Raw genomic sequence first — 23948 nt, forward strand, 5'->3', positions numbered from 1 at the left:
TATCCTTTCAGTGGATCCAGCATGTAAGTGCCATCACAAAGAAGGCATGGCCGCACTCTTACTTTCTAAGAAGTTTGCGCAGTTTTGGCATGTCATATAAAACTTTGACAAACTTCTATAGATGCACCATGGAGTGTATCCTGACAGGTTGCATCATGGCCTGGTATATTTTGTGTTAACCATCTGGGCCTCTATTGTCACAAGGAACCCCTCTGATTCTGGGAAGAGATCTCCAACTCTGAGGCAGGAGTTCCTTGCTTCCCTGTCAATATCTAATTGCACAGATCATGAGGATATCTTCCATGGATAGTCATGGATATTATTAATACAAATATTATTATTTAAAAATGCAAACATGAGGAAATCTGCAGATGTTGGAAATTCAAGCAACACACAGAAAAAATGCTGGTGAATGCAGCAGGCCAGGCAGCATCTGTAGGAAGAGGTACAGTCGACGTTTCCGGCTGAGACCCTTCGTCAGGACTAACTGAAAGAAGAGTTAGTAAGAGATTTGAAAGTGGGAGGGGGAGGGCGAGATCCAAAATGATCGGAGAAGACAGGAGGGGGAGGGATGGAGCTAAGAGCTGAACAGGTGATTGGCAAAAGGGATGCCAAGCTGGAGAAGGGAGAGGATCATGGGATGGTAGGCCTAGGGAGAAAGAAAGGTGGGTGGGGGGGAAGCCCAGAGGATGGGCAAGGAGTTATAGTGAGAGGGACAGAGGGAGAAAAAAGAGAGAAAAAAAGGAGAAAGAAAAACAAACAAATAAATAGATAAATAAGGGATGGGGTACGAAGGGGAGGAGGAGCATTAATGGAAGCTTGAGAAGTCAACGTTCATGCCATCAGGTTGGAGGCTACCCAGAAGGAATATAAGGTGTTGTTCCTCCAACCTGAGTGTGGCTTCATCTTTACAGTAGAGGAGGCCGTGGATAGACATGTCAGAATGGGAATGGGATGTGGAATTAAAATGTGTGGCCACTGGGAGATCCTGCTTTCTCTGGCGGACAGAGCGTAGGTGTTCAGCAAAGCGGTCTCCCAGTCTGCGTTGGGTCTCACCAATATATAGAAGGCCACACCGGGAGCACCAGACGCAGTATATCACCCCAGCCGACTCACAGGTGAAGTGTCACCTCACCTGGAAGGACTATCTGGGGCCCTGAATGGTGGTGAGGGAGGAAGTGTAAGGGCATGTGTAGCACTCGTTCCGCTTACAAGGATAAGTGCCGGGAGGGAGATTGGTGGGAAGGGATGGGGGGGACGAATGGACAAAGGAGTCACGTAGGGAGCGATCCTTGCGGAAAGCAGAAAGGTGGGGGGGAGGGAAAGATGTGCTTGGTGGTGGGATCCCGTTGGAGGTGGCACTTCACCTGTGAGTCGGCTGGTGTGATATACTGCATTTTTCCCAATGCGGCCTTCTATATACTGGCGAGACCCAATGCAGGCTGGGAGACCGGTTCGCTGAACACCTACGCTCTGTCCGCCAGAGAAAGCAGGATCTCCCAGTGATCACACATTTTAATTCCATGTCCCATTCCCATTCTGATATGTCTATCCATGGTCTCTTCTACTGTAAAGATGAAGCCACACTCAGGTTGGAGGAACAACACCTTATATTCTGTCTGGGTAGCCTCCAACCTGATGGCATGAATATTGACTTCTCTAACTTCCGTTCATGCCCCACCTCCCCTTTGTAACCCATTCCTTATTTATTTATTTATTTATTTGTTTTTCTTTTCCCTTTTTTTCTCTCTTTTTTCTCCCTCTGCCCCTCTCACTATAACTCCTTGCCCATCCTCTGGGCCTCCCCCCCACTACCTTTCTTTCTCCCTAGGCCTACCATCCCATGATCCTCTCCCTTCTCCAGCCTGGCATCCCTTTTGCCAATCACCTGTTCAGCTCTTGGCTCCATCCCTCCCCCTCCTGTCTTTTCCTATCATTTTGGATCTCCCCCTCCCCCTCCCACTTTCAAATCCCTTACTCACTCTTCCTTCAGTTAGTCCTGACGAAGGGTCTCGGCCTGAAACGTCGACTGCACCTCTTCCTAGAGATGCTGCCTGGCCTGCTGCGTTCACCAGCACTTTTTGTGTGTGTTGCTGCATTTATTAATGTTATTTTAGATTTTTCTCAGCTTAAGCTGGTAAAACCTGAGGTACAGGCATAGCTAAGCACACTCACTTCTCAGTAGCTCGGAACATTCGGACTATGCTAGCGGTGTTTATTGTTGCGGCTTTCTGAAGATTTACATAAATATTGCTCTATGTTTAATTGATTAATACTATTGTGTAGTGACTTCCAGATGATACCAGCAGTAGATATTTCATTTGGGACAATGTATATACCCTGTTCATGTTCCACAGTCTTTCAAATTCCTCTGTTAATTCAGCATAATTCTGGCCTTTTTCACTTATTGATTTTGTATGTTAAGTGTCTTTGGAATGGCTATATCTATTAAGTAAGTTGTTTTTGCTTGTTTTTCCTGTAATATTATATCTGGACGGTTACTATGGACTGTCCTATCTGTAATAATGGATTGGTTGTAATATAATTTGTAGGACTCTATCTCTGAAACTGGATCAGGCATGTACTTGTAGTAAGATAGGGTGTCTTTTATGAGATCGTATCTTAAAGTAAGATTTTAGTGAATGATGTTTGCCCCATGATTGTGCCTGTGGAAGTAATCGGATTGAATCAAACTGTTGCAGAATCTTGCAATCTGTTGGATTGTTTCTGGTTTGTTGTGGAATTTTCTGTATTTATCATCTTGAACTTGTTTGTATTTTGTTATGTATCTTTGATATTTCTTGTGTTAACCGCCTGGGCCTGTATTGCCACAAGGAGACTCTCTGGTTCTGGGAAGAGATCTCCAACTCTGAATCAGGTGTTCAATGCTTCCTTATTGACATCTAAATCTGCTCAGACCATGGGCATGTCTTCCATGGAGGGTCATGCTCTTCCACTGGTTCAATAGTGATAACGTCTTCATTTTTCTGGGTTGTGCTGTCATTTACGTTTAGCAGTGTGTACTTCTTATCTGAATTGCACATGTCTGCGTGGAGCATTAAATCCTGTTTTTGTTGATGAAACAATATCCTTTGAAGTTTTATCTGACTGTTGTGTAAATGTTTAATGTCTCTTTCTCCCTCTGTCCTGGGTAGTGTTAATCTCAGCGTGTTCCAGTGTACATAACGTTTTCTAAAATTTGTCATTTCAGTTCTTACGTTTCTTTGAAATTTTCCAGATCCATTTTGGATCAAGATATTATGCCAAAAGAATAGATTAATATTGATATAGTAAAAGTTAGAATCAGAATCAAGTTTAATATCACTGGCATATTTCGTGAAATTTGTTAACTTAGTAGTACAATGCAATACATGATAATATAGAAAAAATAAGTAATTCAATGACAGTAAGTGTGTGTGTGTGTATATATACATACACACACACACACACACACACACACACACACATATATATATATAATATATAAGAGTGCAAAGAGTGCAAAAACACAGATAATATTTTTAACAAGTAAGGTAGAGTTCATGGATTCAATCTCCATTTAAGAATGTGATGGCAGAGCAGAAGAAGCTGTTTCTGAATCGCTGAGTGTGTGCCTTCAGGCTTCTGTACCTCCTACCTGACAGTAACAATGAGAAGAGGGCATGTCCTGGGTGGTGGGGATTCTTGATGATGGACGCTGCCTTTCTGAGGCACCGCTCCTTGAAGATGTCTTGGATACTGCGAAGACTATTACCCAAGATGGAGCTGACTAATTTTACAACTTTCTGTAGCTTTTTTCAATCCTGTGCAGTAGCCCCACCCCCCAACCCCCATACCAGATGGTGATGCAGCCTGTCAGAATGCTCTCCATGGTACATCTGTAGAAGTTTTCAAGTGTTTTAGGTGACAAACCAAATCTCTTCAAACTCTTAATGAAGTATAGTCACTGTTTTGCCATCTTTATACCTGCATCAATGTGTTGGGACCAGGTTAGATCCTCAGAGACTTTGGCAACCAGGAACTTGAAATTGCTCACTCTCTCCACTTCTGATCCCACTATGAGGACTTGCTTGTGTTTCCTCATCTTACCCTTCCTGAAGTCCATAATCAGTTCTTTGGTCTTACTGACATTGAGTGCTAGGTTGTTGCTGCAACACCACTCAACTAGCTAATATATCTCGCTCCTGTACGCCCTCTCTTCTCCATCTGAGACTCGGCCAACAATGGTTATATAATCAACAAATTTATAGATGGTATTTGAGCTATGCCTAGTTACACAGTCATGGGTATAGAGAAAGTAGAGCAGTGGGCTAAGCACACATCCCTGAGATGCACCAGTGTTGATTGTCAGCGAGGAGGAGATATTATTACCAATTCACACAGATTGTGGTCTTCTGGTTAGGAAGTCAAGGATCCAATTGAAGAAGGAGGTACAAATGCCCAAGTTCTGTAGCTTATTGATCAGGACTATAGAAATGATGCTGGGAAAAGAAACGCTGAGCTATTGTCAATGAACAGCATCCTGATATAGTTGTTTGTATTGTCCAGGTGATCGAGGGGCATGTGTAGAGCCATTGCGATCGGATCTGCCGTAGACCTATTGTGGCGATAGGCAAATTGCAGTGGCTCCAGGTCCTTGCTGAGGCAGGAGTTGATTCTAGCCATGACCAACCTCTCAAAGTATTTCATCACCGTAGATGTGAGTGCACATCTTACAAAGTGTTCACTGCCTTTTTAATATTTTCCTCTTGAGCTCTGTTTGGCTGTTTTTTCGAAGGCCTTGAAGTTGAGAGTTTTTGCTTTATCACACTATGATCTATTTTCTTTGCTTATGGACATCCTGGACAAATATGTTTCATATTCGTCCATCAATTCTATTGTATCCCACTGTTCTGTTTTATATTCTACTAGCTCTATTTCACCTTTCCTTATGTTTAGTGTTCTGCACTTAACAAGTCCAATGTTCATGATTTTTTCTTTGGAAGATAGTTCTACTCTTTGAATTAATTGCTTTAATTTTACTGATGAGGTTTAACAAAGATGAAGGTCTCACTCTAAGAAAGAACTGGAATTCGATTGTAAACAAGGCAGGAGAGCAGAAACCTGATTGGATGAGGACTAACCAATCAGGGGGGACAAACTACAGGCCTATAGAAACAACTGGACTAGACATGCCCAGGCATTATCTCTGATGAAGATGCTAGAGTTTGTTGTCATCGAAATGTCAGTTATAATCAATACCTGTACCCACCTGGAAGCTCAAGAAGGGTTTATTCATCATTTCTGCCTGGAAAGCACTAGATCCTTCCTCATAAAGCCCCGACTTCAGCAAACATATCTCTTTGGGTCATTGAGGCACACAAGCTACGAAACCCCGCACCAAGGTTGTGGTTCTCTTAGCAGTTACCTTTTAAGCAAGGATGCAGTGTTGAGGCTTTATAAAGCACTGGTAAGGCCTCACCTGGAGTATTGCGAGCAGGTTTGGGCCCCTTATCTTGGAAAGGATGTGCTGAAGTTGGAGAATGTTCAAAGAAGGTTCACGAAAATGTTTCCAGGATTGAATGGCTTGTCATATGAAGAACATTTGATGGCTCTGAGCCTGCATTCACAGGAATTCAGAAGAATAAGAGGTGACCTCATTGAAACTTATCAAATGGTGAAAGGCCTTGATAGAGTGGATGTGGAGAGGATGCTTCCTATGGTGGGAGAGTCTAAGACCAGAGGACACAGCCTCAGAATAGGGGGGCGTCCTTTTCGAATGGCGATGAGGAGGAACTTCTTTAGCCAGAGAGTGGTGAATCTGTGGATTTCTTTGCCATAAGCAGCTGTGGAGGCCAAGTCTATTGTATATACAGCAGCAGTGCTCCTATATCTTATGGTCTTATGGTCTTTTATGCACGACAACATTTCATTGTGTGCGATGGACCACTGCAACACAAACTGAGCTGGCAAATAACACATTAAAGCCAGGTCAGATCCCACCAAAGCTGAAATAAGCTGGTGGTGTCTGCTAAATATTCAGAACAAAACAAAACAACACACTTCAGCCATTAATGTATTAAAATGTCTTAATTTCTGATGTAAATGTAATTTTTAAATTAGTCTTTAAAAACTTAAACACAGTTGTAAGGTTATTAGTCTTGACTTCATTCAGTAATAAAGGTATCCTTCTTGAATCTTGTTATTAATAGATACCTATTGTAATCTTTAGATAGTTAAATTATTCTTTAATCATTTCCAGAAGCCATGGGTGCTCATGATTGGAGCAATTTCAGAGTGAAAGCATCAACACCTATCTCCAACTTTGATCCTGTCTCAAAACCTGCTGAATCTCAATGGGCAGCATCAGCATTTCACCCAAAGCACCTTTGCCAATTCAGCAGATCAGCAATCAGCTCAAGCAGGATATACAACAGTAGACGTGGGAAAGAATCCCGTATTTATTCTGGCCCATCAGGGTTTGAGCTCCTTAGAACAATATGGTTTTTGCCAGAGGAGTTTTCTTAAACACAATAGCTGTAGGTCTTCGACCTAAAATGTTAACTCTTCCTCTCTTTGCAAAGACGTAGCCTGACCTTTGAATTTCCAGCATTTTCTCTTTTCTATTTAAGCTCCATGTAATGCTTCACTCTGAAAAACACAATTACTTTCTCTATTCTTTCTCCTTTGCTTCCCAGTTACTTGGCTGACTGTGTCAGCAGGGACACAGTGATCCTGGAGGTGTGAAAGTGAACTCTTTGGATCAGAATGGGAATCTAGCCTAGCCGTCCTTTTAAACACTAAATGATGCATCTGGTCATTTATCTACAAGTGATGGCGTTGTTGAATGTAGAGACTTGCAGCATTTCTCAATGATCAGTAGCTTTCTCGTGCAGATCTCTGAAGGCACACACAAGATGGCAGGTATGTGTTCTTTTAACCTGTTAACAATCAGCTCCCATGGTATCTATCCTTCAACACGTGTTTGTAATATGTCTTGCAGTCCTGCCAAGGAAGCAGATGCCTGGAAAAGATAAGTGATTTGAAGTACATTACAAGAACGTTAATTGAGTCCATACATTTAACCTGATGCCTCAACAAAACTGCATCAGTTTAACAAAACTATTCTGATACCGTCTGAAGCATTCCCTGGGAATCAAGGATGTCTTGCTTTCACTCTGGTTCTGGGGTGTCTGAGATGGGTGATGAGGATAAAACAGACACAGCAGACTCTTCCACAGATGGGACGGGAGGTGCCTGATGGGGTGACTGGGTATATGAGATAGTTTACTCCCTCTGTCAGTTACAGACGGCTTCTGTGTGCTCCTGATGTACGGACAGTCCAAATGCTCCTTCTACAGTATGAGTGGTTGTGGGCCAGGGATGGCCAGGTGCTAATTGGGGTATTTCTGCAGGGAAGATTTGAGAGTATCCTTAGATCCTCTGTCTGCCTCGCAATCTCTTCCTGCAGCAAAATTCAAAATTGAGTGTCTGATTGAGGAATCTGTTGCTGAGATGCTACTGGATACAATTAAGGACTTGATGTTAGATAGGGAGAGGACGCAAGCAATGTGTGAGAAAGATTTTGTGACGATCACTTCAGTTGCTTTGAGGTGCCTCTTGTCATAATCAATGGATGCAGATCAGTCAATGGCAGTGAAAACCAGGTTCTGCCAGCGTTGCACCATTGCTCTAATTGGATGAAGATTCTCCACCTGAAAAGTTGACTGTCCATTTCTCTCTACAGTTGCTGCCTGATCCGCTGAGTTCCTCCAGTACCCTTCCTATACTGTGTCAGATTGAGCACATGCCATCTCTTGTGTTTCCATTGGTCAGAAAATATCTTTGGTCTTTCTCAACGCATTGCTCCACCTCATCTCCAACAACTTCCCACTAGAGCAGAATTAAACTACGGGACAACAGGTACTCTGTTCAACCTGATCTCTTCTACACTCCAGAACTAAGGTCACCCCTACCTGAATACTAAGCTGCAGTACATAGATGGCACCTACACTTCTGCATGGTTAAAGGCTGAACACCAAACTGGTGTTGTCTCATGAACTGAGGCATCCAGGAAGAAAGGCCTTACACTTGACTTTTGCAAGGTAAACGTCATAATCATACAGCATTGTTTAAAGATCATAATGTGAAATCTAACCCAAAATGAACAGTCTAGTGAGCAACAAGAACCTTGGACATCTCAGAGAGCTGGATTAGAATGAAAAACACCTAAATAGTCTCAATTGTAGTTTTACATTCTATCGTTAAAACTCTGGTTCCCAACCTTGACTTATTGAGTTGTCAAGGTGCAGTGGTCATGCTCTCTCTTCAGTCAGAAGATGTGTGGATTTGAGATCTTCATAGAAGTTTGAGCATGGAATCGACCTCAGTCTTCCAGTATAGTAGTGAAATGCTCTTTCTCAGATGAGATAGTTACTGAAGCTCTTTTGGGTATTTAAAAAATCCTAACTCAACGAAAAATAGTCCACTCTATCCTATATTTAGCCTGCAACCAATATAATCTGAATAGACAACTTTGCTAATAGTTGCAGGACTTTGTTGTATGCAGAATAGATACTCTATCTTCCTACCTTAGAGCAACGGCAGTATGTCACTGGCTGTAATTATTGGGTGATTCTGAGGTAGCAAAAGACACTGCATAATGGCAAATCTTTCATTTACAACCAATGACTGCAGATATCTTTACCACCTTTAAGTTTTTATAAAAAATGCAAGAAGCTAATCATCCATCCACAGTTTTCCAACGGGCTTCATTCATTGCAAGAGCTTGTTCATTGGTAAGGCAGGGCAAGGCTTAAAAAAAGCTCGGGGCCTTTTGGAACATTTCAGAGGCTGTGATCATCGTGAGAGGTAGCTTGTTGGTGAGGCTACTTGAGCTTTAAAAAGAACTCGTGGTCTTTTGGAACTTTTCAGAGAGCAGCAATCGTCACGATCTTTTAGGCACTCAGGAAGGGCCAATAAAAAGAAGCAAGGTGTAGGTGGAGTGGCCTTTGTGTGAGTGGGCCAATGTTAAAGTGGTCAGGGTTTGGCACAACAGGCTTGGACAAGAACAGGTGGAGGCTAGAACTTAAGACTGAGAAGATAGAGGCATAACAAGTGTAGGCAGGATGGTAGTTCAGGCAGTGGAATGACCCTGCTGTGAAATGTGGGATTTCAGGGTACCTAATGGTCTCCTTGATGGCTACATTTTCAGGAAGTGCACCCAACTTTAGCGCCTGCCTAACAAGAACAAGGAGCTGGAGCTGAAGCTGGATATACTCAAGACTCTCCAGGAGGCTGAACACCTCGTAGATGAGACTTCTATTGAGCTGGTCGTGCTCGGAGTGCAGGCTTCAGATAGTAGATGGGTGACCAGCAGGAGAAATAAGGGGAGTAAGCAGTTAGTGCAGGGTTCCCCTGTGGCCGGTCCCCTTGGCAACAAGCTTGGATACTGCTCGGGAAGTTGGGGGGCAGGAATAACTTATCAGGGTAGAGCAGCAGTAGTCAGGACAGTGGCACTGTGAGGGTCTGAGGCTCAGCAGGTAAGGATAGAGTCGGGCAGAGCAATAGGGATAGGAGACTGCAGGTTCTGTGGCCGGAACAGAGAAGCCAGGATGGTGTGTTGCCTCCCAGGTGCCAGGATCCCAGATGTCTCAGAGCGGCTGCAGAAGATTCTCAAGAGGGGCAGTGAGTAGTCAGAGGTCGTGGTGCACATTGGCACCAATGACACAGGTAGAAAGGGGGAAAGAGGTCCCGGGGAGTGCGCTTAGGGAATGAGGGAAGACGCTGAAGAGCAGGATTTACAGGCAGTAATCTCTGGATTACTCCCAATACCTCGTGCTAGTCAGGGCCGGAATTGGATGATAGTACAGATGAATGAGTGGCTGAGGAACTGGTGCAGGGGACAGGGTTTCAGATTTCTAGATCATTGTGATCTCCTCCGGGGAAAGTAGGCCCTGTACAAAAATGACAGGTTATACCTGAACCCGAGAGGGACCGAAATCATTGTGGGCGGGTTTGCTGGAGCTGCTGGGGAGGGTTTAAACGGATCTGGCAGGGGGATGGGAACCAGAGTGATAAGGCTGAGGATGGGGCGGTTGGTACACAAGTCAATGTATTGTGTAATGGGACTGTGAGGAAGGACAGGCAGATGATTAGGGCCAAATTGAAGTCAGTGGAATTGCAAATCAGTCAGTTGAATTGTAACATTGGGTCAAAATCAAAAAGTGTGATGAATACAGGACTGAAGGTGCTATATTTGAATGCACACTGTATATGGGATAAGGTAGCTGATCTTGTAGTGCAGTTAGAGATTGGCAGGTATGACATTGTAGGCATCCAAGTCATGGCTGAAAGAAGATTGTAGTTGGGAGCTTAACATCCATGGATAGATCTTGTATTGAAAGGACAGGAAGGTAGGCAGAGGGATGGAATGGCTCTGTTGGTAAAAAAATGAAATAAAATCCTTAGAAAGAGGTGACATATGATTGGAAGGTATAGAGTCTTTGTGGCTAAAGTTAAGAAACAGCAAGGGGTAAAAAGACCCTGATGAGAGTTATATACAGGCCCCTGAACAGTAGCCAGGATGTGGGATATAAGTTACACAGCAAATTAGAAAAAGCATGTAATAAGGGCATGTTACAACAGTCATGGGAGATTTCAATATGCAGGTATATTGGCAAAATCAGGTTGGTGCTGCATTCTAAGAAAGGGAATTTTTAGAATTCTTACAAGATGGCTTTTTAGAGCAGCTTGTCGTTGAGTCCACTAGGGGAAAGACAATTCCGGATTGGGTGTCGTGTACTGAACCAGGTTTGATTAGGGAACTTAAGGAAAAGGCACCCTTAGGAGGCAGTGATCACAATATGATAGAATTCACCCTGCAGTTTGAAAAGCAGAAGCTGAAATCAGATGTATCAGTATTAGAGTGGAGTAAAGGGAATTATGGAGGCATGAGTAAGATAAGAGCAAAAGGATAGTAAGGGATAAGATTGGTCCTCTTGAAGATCAGAGTGGTCGGCTATGTATGGAACCAAAAGAAATGGGGGAGATCTTAAATGGGTTTTTTGCGTCTGTATTTACTAAGGAAACTGGCATGGAGTCAATGGAAATAAGGCAAACAAGTAGTGAGGTCATGGAACCTATACAGATTGAGGAGGAGGAGGTGCTTGCTATCTTGAGGCAAATCAGAGTAGATAAATCCCCAGGACCTGACAGGGTATTCCCTCGGACCTTGAAGGAGACTAGCGTTGAAATTGCGGGGGCCCTGGCAGGTATATTTAAAATGTTGGTATCTATGGGTGAGGTGCTGGAGGATTGGAGGGTAGCTCATGTTGTTCCGTTGTTTAAAAAAGGCTCTAAAAGTAATTCGGGAAATTATCGGCCGGTAAGTTTGACGTCGGTAGTAGGTAAATTATTAGAAGGAGTACTAAGGGATAAGATCTACAAGTATTTGGATAGACAGGGACTTATTATGGAGAGTCAACATGGTTTTGTGCATGATAAGTCATGTTTAACCAATCTATTAGAGTTTTTCGAGGAGATTACTAGGAAAGTGGATGAAGGGAAGCAGTGGATATTGTCTACATGGACTTCAGTAAGGCCTTTAACAAGGTCCCGCATGGGAGGTTAGTTAAGAAAATTCATTCGCTAGGTATACATGGAGAGGTGCTAAATTGGATTAGACATTGGCTCGATGGAAGAAGCCAAAGAGTGGTGGTAGAGAATTGCTTCTCAGAGTGGAGGCCTGTGACTAGTGGTGTACCACAGGGATCAGTGCTGGGTCCATTGTTATTTGTCATCTATATCAATGATCTGGATGATAGTGTGGTAAATTGGATCAGTAAATTTGCGAATGATACAAAGATTGGAGGTGTAGTGGACAGTGAGGAAGGTTTTCAAAGCTTGCAGAGGGATTTGGACCATCTAGAAAAATGGGTTGAAAAATGGCAGATGGAGTTTAATACAGACAAGTGTAAGGTATTGCACTTTGGAAGGACAAACCAAGGTAGAACATACAGGGTTAATGGTAAGGCACTGAGGAGTGCAGTAGAACAGAGGGATCTGGGAATACAGATACAAAATTCCCTAAAAGTGGTGTCACAGGTAGATAGGGTCATAAAGAGAGCTTTTGGTACATTGGCCTTTATAAATCAAAGTATTGAGTATAAGAATTGGAATGTTATGGTGAGGTTGTATAAGACATTGGTGAGGTCGAATTTGGAGTATTGTGTACAGTTTTGGTCACCAAATTACAGGAAGGATATAAATAAGGTTGAAAGAGTGCAGAGAAGGTTTACAAGGGTGTTGCCGGGACTTGAGAAACTGAGTTACAGCGAAAGGTTGAATAGGTTAGGACTTTATTCCCTGGAGCGTAGAAGAATGAGGGGAGATTTGATAGAGGTATATAAAATTATGATGGGTATAGATAGAGTGAATGCAAGCAGGCTTTTTCCAATGAGGCTAGGGGAGAAAAAACCAAAGGACATGGATTAAGAGTGAAGGGGGGAAAGTTTAAAGGGAACATTGGGGGGCGGCTTCTTCACACAGAGAGTGGTGGGAGTATGGAATGAGCTGCCAGATTAAGTGATAAATGCGGGCTCACTTTTAACATTTAAGAAAAACTTGGACAGGTACATAGATGAGTGGTGTATGGAGGGATATGGTCCAGGTGCAGGTCAGTGGGACTTGGCAGAAAAATGGTTCAGCACAGCCAAGAAGAGCCAAGAGGCCTGTTTCTGTGCTGTAATGTTCTATGGTTCTATGAGAGAGGAGCTGGCCAAAGTTGATTGGAAGGGGACTCTAGCAGGGATGATGGCAGAACAGCAATGGCTGGAGTTTCTGGGGGCAATTCAGAAGGAGCAGGAAAGATACATCCCAAAGGTGAAGAAGTATTCTAAAGAGAAGGCTGAGGGTGAAAAAGACAGCATAAAAGGAAAAGAGAGGGTAAGAAGTGGTGAGAAGTTTGAGGACTGGGAAGCTTTTAAAAACCAAAAGAAAGCAACTACAAAGCCATAAGGAGAGAAAAGATGAAATATGAAGGGAAGCTAGCTAATAATATAAAAGAGAATACCAAAAGTTTTTTGCAAATATACGAAGAATAAAAGAGAGCCAAAAGTGATGATCAGATTGCTGGAAAATGATGCTGGAGTGGTAGTAATCAGAAACAAAAATGGGTGGAGGAAATTAATGAATACTTTGCATCAGTCTTCACCATGGAAGACAACAGCAGTATGCCAGAAATATGTGAGTGTCAGAGGGCAGAAGTTGTCAGGAGTTTGAACATTCTTCCTGAGACTGCATGGGTTTCCTGCAGGTGCTCTGGTTTCCCCTGTAGTCCAAAAGATGTACTGTTTGCTAGGCTAATTGGTCATTGTCAATTTTCCCATGATTAGGCTCAGGTTGAATTGGGGGTCGCTGGGCAGTGTGGCTCAAAGCGCTGGAAGGGCATATTCAACACTGTATCTCAATCAATCGATAAATGTGATTAAGGAGAAGGTGAAGAGAAAGCTGAAATGTCTGAATGTAGATAAGACACCTGGACCAGATGGACTACACCGCAGGGTTTAGAAAGAGGTTGCTGAAGAGATTGTGGAGGCATTAGTAATGATCTTTCAAGAATCACTATATTCCGGAATGGTTCCAAAGACTGGAACATTGCAAAAGTCACTCCACTCTTCAAGAAGGGAGGGAGACAAAAGAAGGGAAATTATAGACTAGTTAGCCTGACTTCAGTGATTGGGAAGAAATTGTACTCCGTTATTAAGGAAGAAGTTTTGGAGTACATGTTAATGGAAGCGAGAGTCAACATGGTTTCCTGAAGAGTAAATCTTGCTTGACAAATCTGTTGGAATTCTTTGAGGAAATAAGAGTCAGAGAGACAAAACTGAATCAGTGGATGTTGTTTACTTGGATTTTCAGAAGGTCTTTAACAAAATGCCGCACATTTAACGAGGTAAGAGCCTGTGGTATTACAGGAAAGCTACTAGCATGGATAGAAGATCGGCTGACCAGCTGGAGACAAAGAGTGGGAATAAAAGAGGCCTAACAGCAACTCCTTTGCTTGCATCTTCAGAAACAGCTCTATTTCCATCTTTAATATCTCTATTTTTCCCTTTCAGGGTTCTTTTGAAGACCCTGACCTGGAGTTACACGCTGACTTCGGTTCTTTGCGGAAATGGGACCTGCTCTCAGGGTCTCACGACTGGCGGCTATTCGATATACCAAGGACTCGGCCTGGAAGACTGGTGCGCCTTCAGGGTTCTGGGATTTCATGGCTCTGGAGGTGTGCAAACTTGAGGTCCATGACGCTGCAGAAAACTGCTGTGTCGTGGGAGACGGAAGATCGAAAGCAGCAAGCTGGCTGCTGGCTGTGTGCCTAGAGATCCATGTTCTTTGGGCACAGAGCTCGGAAGGAAGTGATGCAACAGACTTTTAACACCATAAATCAGCGAGTTGTTTGTTATGTTTCCCCTCTTACTGTGAAACAGGGACACCTCTTTTTCCCTTATTAGGGAGAGAGAGAGAGAGTGCCTGTGGTACGTCAAATACCGGGTGAAAGAGTAGTCTTTGGGATACTGCAAGTCTGTGTCTTTATTGATGCTTTGCTGCCCGCCTGAGTGCTCTGTGGGGGCTGCTGTTGCTTCTTTTTTGTTGGTGGGGGATCATTGCCTTACTGCTGCTTATGCATGGGAGGGGGGAGCTGGGGAGGCTTTAGGGTTCGAACATTTAACTGTCATTCATTCTTTGGGGCACTCCTCTGTTTTCGTGGATGTTTGTGAGGAAAAAGAATTTCAGGATGTATATTGTATACATTTCTCTGACATTAAATGTACCTATTGAAACCTATTCTGGTTAGCTGCCAATGACCAGTGGTATTCTGCAGGGGTCAGTATTGGAACTTTTCATGTCATATGTCAATGATTTGAATGATGGAATTGATGTTTGTTCATGATACAAAGTTAGGTGGAGGGGCAGTTACTGTTGAGCAAGCAGAGAATCTGCAGAAGGACATAGACAGATTGGGAGAATGGCCAAAGAAGTGGCAGATGGGATACAGTGTAGGGAAATGTATAGAAATGCACTTTGGTAGAAGGAATAAAGGTGTAGACTGTTTTTTAAGTGGGAAAAAATTCAAAAATCGGACGTGCAAAGGGACTGGCGAGTCCTCTTTTAGGAGTCCCTGAAGGTTAACTTGTAGGTTGAGCTGGTGTTAAGGAAGGCAAATGCAACATTAACATTCATTTCAGTAGGACTAGAATATAAGAGCTGAGGCTTTATAAGGTACTTCTCAGACTGCTCTAAGAGTATTGTGAGCAGTTTTGGGCCCCTTATCTAAGAAAAGATGTGCAGGCATTGGAGGCTCACGGAATGATTTTGGGTATGAAAGAGTTAACATTTGAAGGCTCTGGCCCTGTGCTCACCGGGGTTGTGAAGAATGAGGTGTGATCTCATTGAAAGCTATCAGATACTGGAAGGCCTAAATAGAGTGGATGAGGAGATGGTTTCCTATAGCGGATGGGTCTCGGATCAGAGGGCACTGCCTCAGACTAGAAAAGAGATTAAGAGAAATTTCTTTAGTCAGAGGGTGGTGAACCCGTGGAATTCATTGTCAGGTGGAGGTCACGTGAGTGAGTATATTTGAAGTGGAGATTGGTAGGTTAGTCGGGTATCAAAGGTTATGGGGAGAAGGCAGGAGAATGGGGTTGAGAGAGATAATAAGTCAGCCCTGATGGAATAGTGGTGCACACTCAATGGGGTTCCTATGTCTTATGGTCTAATATGTTAAAAGTTTATGAAACCAACAGTGATATAGCTTAAATATCATGTGACACTAATCATTAACAGAGTTATCCTGAGCCACATATAAGCTGGCACACAATTTTTATTCATCGCTCTGCCCTGGTTTGTGACCCTGTTCATAATATATTCTAAAAACAAGCCTTATCTTCTTCAGCAGAGGTCCTGTGTCTCCATGCTGTGTGTTAGGTGATCTGATTAAAACTAGAAAGTGCTGAAAATACACAGAATTTGGTCCACAGCTGAATGGTAGAGATAGGCTGATAAATTCTGGGTGTTAGGTGGGGATAGGATATTGGATGGTCCCACACTAAATGATAATTCATGTAGTTCACCTTTCTTACTAATTTATTTCCAGATGTTTTATGTTTTTCTTTTTAATTCAAGTATACAATTTGACAATTTGTAATTGTAATCAGCAACGATTTGCGCTTGAGAAAACTTCTAACATAGTAAAGATTCCAAAGGATATTTTATATTAGTAGGAGGTTTTCATACCAAGCATGTTAACATTGAGTTACATAAGGAGATACTTAAGCAGATGACTGAAGTCTTTGCAAAGATAGATTTAGAAGCATCTTAAAGGAGTTAGAAGAAATTCAAGAATTGAAGACTTGGATTAAAACAAAGTTTAAAAGCTGCCAGTGTTGTGGTTAATTTCAAGGGTGTGCAAAAGTCCATAATTGGTGGAATGTAGATATTTTAGAATATTAAAGGGCTGGAGGGGATGAAAGGGAAAGGGAGGGGCAAGCACATAGAGGAATTCAAACCCAGGGATGAAAATGTTAACGTTTAGTGGATCCCAGCACAGGTCAGCAAGCACAGGAGTGGTGATGAGTAGCTCTTTGTGTAAACTAGGATTTGGCTGAATTTTGAGGGACCTCTGCTTTCTGATACTGGAATGAAGAATTATCATAGATGCAGGCATCAAAGCCGAGTACGAGTGTTTCTGTAATAAATAAACCGAGGCTTGCCTGGCATCGGCCCGTGTTAAAGAAGATAGAATTTAGTGGTCTTGGAAAGGCATAATGATGAGGTCTGCACGTCAGCTCAGGATTAATTATGACAGCATTGCAAACATTCTGAGATTTAGACATTTACCGGAGGTGGCATAGGATCAGCTGGTAAAGCACTGAGCTTGCGTGGAGAATGTTGAAACTACTTTGGTCTTTCCAGTAGTTAATTGGATGAAATTCTACCCATTTGGACTTTGACGTGGGCCAGTTTAAAGCCAGAGATGGTGAACTAAATCTGTGTGTCATCGACACATGGAGCCTGGTGCATTTTTTCAGATGGCATTACTAAGGAGCAAGCAGCAGGTAGATGAGAAGTAAGGAGGCAGATTCAGGAGGAACACCAAAGGGAAGAGTGGCCAATGGTTTATGACTTACTGACTAAGTGTTTGGTTAAGAATGGAAACAGTCAGTATGGCTCCACCCAAATGGACAATAGTGGAGATTTGATGTAAACTATCACACCAAAGGCTGTAGGCAGATTGAGAGGCACGGGGAGCCACTGTAATACGTAGAATGTGACTGGTGACTTCAGCGTTGGTTATTTCACTACAGCAGGGCAAATTAAGAAACTCTCTAACTTATATCACTTCTACTCCAGAACCAAAGTCACCCACCTTAGGTCACCGAGCTGCCGTTTTCAGATGATGCCTGTGTTTGTGCATGTTTGGAGTCCCATCTCTAAGTTATAGTCACTTTGTTTACTGAAGTACACAGGATAGGTTTGCATTTGGGCAAAGCAAAGGTCCCCTACCAAACTGATCCCACAGCACAACAGTGCCCAGCAACAAGGTATAATATAGCTTTGTTGGATCCTCCTGACAGCGAGACCCTACAGAATCCCAGTATTGAGCACTATACCATATCAGCTCACAAGCTACTCATCTCCTGCCCACCTGCATTAGTGTCTCATGGGTTCTAATTTGGTCTCATCAGCTACTTCAGAACATCAAGGAACTGAACTAGAAGCAGGTCATCATGAAATTTGCAGTACTGCCGAGGAAGAAGACTGATTTGCAGAGAAAAAAAATATGCAGTTAATTTCAGGGAAGCCTTTCAGAGTGAAGGAAAGGACTTTCATTTTTAACACTCTCAAGGTGTTTGAGAATAGCTCAAACGTAGTCGTTGGCAAAGTGGCAGCCACTATGCACAAATTCTCGAATTTGGAAATAGAATAACTGAGACTTTAAAGGCTCAGTTTTGTGTGCATTTGGAAGAACTCTCTGCTCTTCTTCAAAGATGGGTTGTGGAACGTTTAATATTCTTATTTACTGAGATATCGGCCCTTTGGCCCTTCGAGCCATGTCTCCCAGTAACTCCCGATTTAACCACAAGCCTGGTCACTGGATAATTTACAAAGACCAATTAACTTACTAACCAGTACGTCTTTAGACTGTGGGAAGAAACCGGAGCACCTGGGGAAACCACACATATTCCTTGGGGAGGATGTACAGGCTCCTTACGGATAATGTTGGAATTGAACTCTGAACTCTGACGCCCAGAGCTGTAATAATACCGTGCTAACTGCCCCAGGACATTGGTGAAATATCTCATCTGGAGCAAAGCACCACCTGCAATTCACAACTCCTCAAACCTGCCAGCTTAGTTACTGGGATGCAGAGGGTGGGTGGGGTAGGCTGTGGTCTAGGGCGTGGGGGTCATTGGATTCACAGATTTCTGATGCAGCCTCAGGAGCCTGGGTTCAGCTCTACCCTTGGTCTCTGTATATGTAGAGATTACATGTTTTTATTTGGTTTTATCTGTTGAGATACAGCATGGATCAGAGCCTTCGAGCTGCACTGCCCAGCAATCCCCCCATTCAATCCCAGCCTAATCACGGGACAATTGACAATGACCAATTAGCCTACCAAGTGGTATGGCTTTGGACTGTGGGAGGAAACCAGAGCACTCAGAGGAAACCCACGCAGTCACAGGGAGAACGTACAAACTCCTTACTTGCAACAGCTGGTTGAATCCAGGTCACTGGTACTGCAAGGCACTGGGCTAACCACTATACCACTGTGCCTTTGTTCTCCTTGGCTCTCCTCTGATTTCTTTCCGTGTCACAGACGGATACTAATAGATCAATTGGTTATGTGCTGTGCAGGCGAATGGCATGTTTGAAAAAAAATAAGTTGCTGCAGTGGTGGGAAATAAGGAGAGTTGGAATGGGACTAACGAGACTGCTCTGTGAGCTAGAATGGTCTTCACGTGTTGAATGGTCGCCTCCTGTCATTATAAGACATGAAAGCATTAGTACTGAGCCAAGAGTACCATTGTTACCTAATTCATTATTTCAATGAAGTTATTTTTCTCAAGGACTAAACTACAATCATTACAACCACAGCAAGTTGTATATCCCATTGAAGGAGGTGAGATTTGACTCTAATCACTTTGTGAGGTCTATTTTGGATATCTCTCTCTGGATTTACATCAATGTACCCGTACATTGAAGTGGTCATTTTTTCCTGTTTTCTCCTTAGTATTCTAATAAGCAATACTCTGCTTAATTTTATCCTCCTTCAGCATCTGCCACCCTTTCTAATATGATTGTTTTCACCAGACTTTACATGACTGCTTCCACCACTTCTGCCTCATTCTCCTAAAACTTTGCTTGGTTTATAAGGTATTCAGAAATGAATATTGGATACTTCCGATTATGTTTATTTTCTCCATTTTGATACGTAATTTATCTTTTAGGTAAGGTTATCATAGTTATTCAGTTGTTAAGTCATTATCTCAGCATTACCTTGCTTTATGAATTTGATAGAAACATAGCAAGCCAACAGCACAATACAGGCCCTTCGGCCCACAAAGCTGTGCCAAACATGACCTTACTTGAGAAATTACTCACGTTTACCCATAGCCCTCTATTTTTCTCAGCTCCATGTACCTGTCCAGGAGTCTCTTAAAGGACCCTATCGTATCCGCCTCCACCACCATCGTCGGCAGCCCATTCCACACACTCACCACTCTCTGCATAAAGAAATTTACCTCTGACATCTCCTCTGTACCTACTTCCAAGCACCTTAAAACTGTGCCCTCTCGTGCTAACCATTTCAGCCCTTCGAAAAAGCCTCTGACTATGCACACGATCAATGCCTCTCATCATCTTACACACCTCTATCAGGTCACCTCTCTTCCTTTGTCACTCCAAAGAGAAAAGGCCGAGTTCATTCAACCTATTCTCATAAGACATACTCCTCAATCCAGGCAACATCTTTGTAAATCTCCTCTGCACCCTTTCTATGGTTTCTACATCTTTCCTGTAGTGAGGTGACCAGAACTAAGCACAGTACTCCAAGTGGGATTTGACCGGGGTCCTAGAGAGCTGCAACATTACCTCTTGGCTCTTAAACTCAGTCCCACGACTGATGAGGCCAATACACTGTATGCTTTCTTAACCACAGAGTCAACCTGCGCAGCAGCTTTGAGTGGCCTATGGACTTGGACCCCAAGATCCCTCTGATCCTCCACACTGCCAAGAGTCTTACCATTAATACTATATTCTGCCATCATATTTGACCTACCAAAATGAACCACCTCACACCTATCTGGGTTGAACTTCATCTGCCACTGCTCAGCCCAGTTTTGCATCCTATCAATGTCCCGCTGTAACCCCAAACAGCCCTCCACACTATCCACAACACCTCCAACCTTTGTGTCATCAGCAAATTTACTAACCCATCCCTCTACTTCTTCATCCAGGTCATTTATAAAAATCACGAAGAGTAGGGGTCCCAGAACAGATCCCTGAGGCACACCACTGGTCACCAGCCTCCATGCAGAATATCACCTATCTACAACCACTCTTTGCCTTCTGTGGGCAAGCCAGTTCTGGATCCACAAAGCAATTTCCCCTTGGATCTCATGCCTCCTTACTTTCTCAATAGGCCTTGTATGGGGAACCTTGTCAAGTGCCTTGCTGAAATCCATATACACTACATCTACTGCTCTACCATCATCAATATGTTTAGTCACATCCTCAAAAAATTCAGTCAGGCTTGTAAGGCATGACCTGCCTTTCACAAAACTATTCCTAATCATATTATGCCTCTCCAAATGTTCATAAATCCTGTCTGTCAGGATCTTCTCCATCAACTTACCAACCACTGAAGTAAGACTCGCTGGTCTATAATTTCCTGGGCTATCTCTGCTCCCTTTCTTGAATAATGGAACAATATCCGCAACCCTCCAATCCTCCAGAAACTCTCCCGTCCCCATTGATGATGGAACAATCATCACCAGAGGCTCCGCAATCTCCTCCCTCGCCTCCCACAGCAGCCTGGGATACATACCGTCAGGTCCCAGTGACTTATCCAATTTGATGCTTTCCAAAAGATCCTGCACATCCTCTTTCTTAATATCTACATGCTCAAGCTTTTCTGTCCGCTGTAAGTCATCCCTGCAATCACCAAGGTCCTTCTCCGTAGTGAATACTGAAGCAAAGTATTCATTAAGTACCTCTGCTATCTCTTCCGGTTCCATACACACTTTCCCACTTGATTGGTCCTATTCTCTCATGTCTTATCCTCTTGCTCTTCACATACTTGTAGAATGCCTTGGGGTTTTCCTTAATCCTGTCCGCCAAGGCCTTCTCATGGCCACTTCTGGCTCTCCTAATTTCATTCTTAAGCTCCTTCCTGCTAGCCTTATAATCTTCCAGATCTCTATCATTACCTAGTTTTTTGAACTTTTCGTAAGCTCAAGTGATATTGGCTATCCTCCAAGATGACAGTATATATCCTCTTTAAATTTTACTGAACCCCAGTTTGATGAGGTTCTTTTCCCATTTTCTTCAGCGTGTTTGGATATATTTTATTATATTGCAGCATTGGTCAGAAGCAATTTTTTAGTTTTCTTTATTATAATATCTTGCATCTTTCTTTTAATCATTTCAATGCTTTCCTTTGCTCTAATATCCCTTTTTGTAAATATTAATACAAAGCAGGTGGCAGTTACGTTACTGTGTAATAAATTACTATCCTCACTTCTTGGAGGTCTCACTTTGCGCTTGCCAGTTTTTTTGTGAAATGCTTCAGTGTAACTTGTAATAATATTCCATCTGCCAAAAGCTGTGCAGATCCAGAAACTGTGCAGTCAGAAAGGGAGACTGCAATGATATGATGTGTGTTTTCTCATCCGCCCTTCTACAGGCTGCTATTTGACTTTAATTTCCTGTTTGGAGTGGGAGGCCTCTCGTAGTCTTTCATTACCCAAGAGGTATGTCATAGTTGATAGGAAATTTTCAGGGTCACACACTACATGAAAAAGCATTTGGCAAAGCTTATTATTTTTAATTTGGGTGTCAGATGAGTAATGTATGCTTTCAGTTACTGCAGAGTCATGCACAAAGGATGTTTCAAAGATAAGTTACGTCATCATGATGCATGAAGAAGAAAAGGTTTGCAGAAACGTCTTTTGAGTTTGTACCACTTTGGAAATATGAAAATGTAATTCTCTCTATCCCTTCTGTTTCCTCCTGATCCAACTGAGCTGTCACTCTATCTCCTTCCCTTTCCCTGCTCTCTCTTCCAATCACCCAGACACTCCTGCCACTAGTTCCCCTCGCCAGCTCCTTCCGTTTATTCCATGTTCCACTGTCCTCTCACCTTTCACCTACCTTTCACTTTTCACTTCTCATCTTCTTGCAATATTCCTACTCGTCTGCCTCCCTCATCTGCTTGTCACCCCCTCACTTGATTCCATCAGATCTTGCTCCACTCCTCCCCAACTTTTTACACCAGCCATCTCCCCTCTTTATTTCTAGTCCTGATAAAGGGTCTCACTGTAATGTCACCTGGCTAATTCCCTCCATAGACCCTGCCTGACCCACCGAGTTCCTCCAGCAACTTTGTGAATTGTGTAAGGTTACAAAGACACAATGGATGTTTTGAGAGAATGCTGCACGACTGCAGATGCCACTTCTCAGTTAAACGGAGCACTTTGTTTCTTCTTGAAATTACATGGAGATTCCAAACCCTGGTGTGAAGAAAAGAAGAACTCTCTTGATTCCCTTTTTGATATTTATCCCTCTAATTGATTAAGTTACTGAAACAATGGGCTAAAAAGTGCTGAGTTACTCCAGTGTCAGCAGTTACCTCCAAAGGCATTAAGCAGTCCAGGACTCCTCGATGAAGAGAGAGATCCTAAACTTATTAGCTACCTATTGGCAGGGTTTCCCTGGTTGAGCGTTGGCATCGGAATCCTAGAGTTCAGCAGCAGTAAGACGGGTATAAGGACCAAAGAAATGATTGTGGACTTTAGGAAGGGGAAGTTGAGTGAACACACACCAGTCATCGTCGAGGGATCAGCAGTGAAGAGGGTGAGAAGTTTCAAGTTTCTGGGTGTCAACATCTCTGAAGATCTGTCCTGGGCCCAACATATTTACAAAGAGGGCACTACAGCAGCTATATTTCATTAGGAGTTTGAGGAGAACTGGCTTGTCACCAAAGACACTTGCAAGCATTCAAACTGGTTGCATCACTCTCTGGTATGGAAGGGCCAGATGGTGATGCAACCGTCGGGATTGGAAACAGCTGCAGAAAGTTGTAAACTTAGCCAGTTCCTTCATGCGCACTCGCCTCCCCAGCACCCAGGACACCTTCAAAAGGTGCTGCTTCAAAACAGCAGCATCCACCATTAATGACCCCATCACCCAGGGCATGTTCTCTCCTCATTGCTACCACCAAGAAGGAGGTATGGGAGCCTGAAGACATACTCAGCATTTCAGGAACAGCTACTTTCGTCCACTGTCAGATTTCTGAATAGATCTATATATATACTTTTAGTAATTTCTAGGTTCTTTTTGTTATTATGTATTGCAATGTACTGCTGCCACAAAACAGCACATTTCATGCTATATGCCAGTGATACTAAACCTGACTCTGGTTTTGATTCAGCATGATCCAATCTTACTACAATTCCTCAGCAGCTGTTAGATCGTGGCAAGATAGACTCCACATTCTATTCATCTCAACAAAAATAAAGAGCAGCAAGGCGCAAAACAATTTACAATATTTTGGAAGTTCTTATTTGAGTTGTTTAATTTCTTTAAAGAATCCCAATCTGGTTTATTATCGCTGTCCTAGATGGCATGAAACTTGTCGTTTCACAGCCAAACTTATTATAAATTACAAAATAAATAAATAATTCAAA

This window comes from Mobula birostris, chromosome 7 (assembly GCF_030028105.1).
Source record: "Mobula birostris isolate sMobBir1 chromosome 7, sMobBir1.hap1, whole genome shotgun sequence".
NCBI lineage: Eukaryota > Metazoa > Chordata > Chondrichthyes > Myliobatiformes > Myliobatidae > Mobula > Mobula birostris.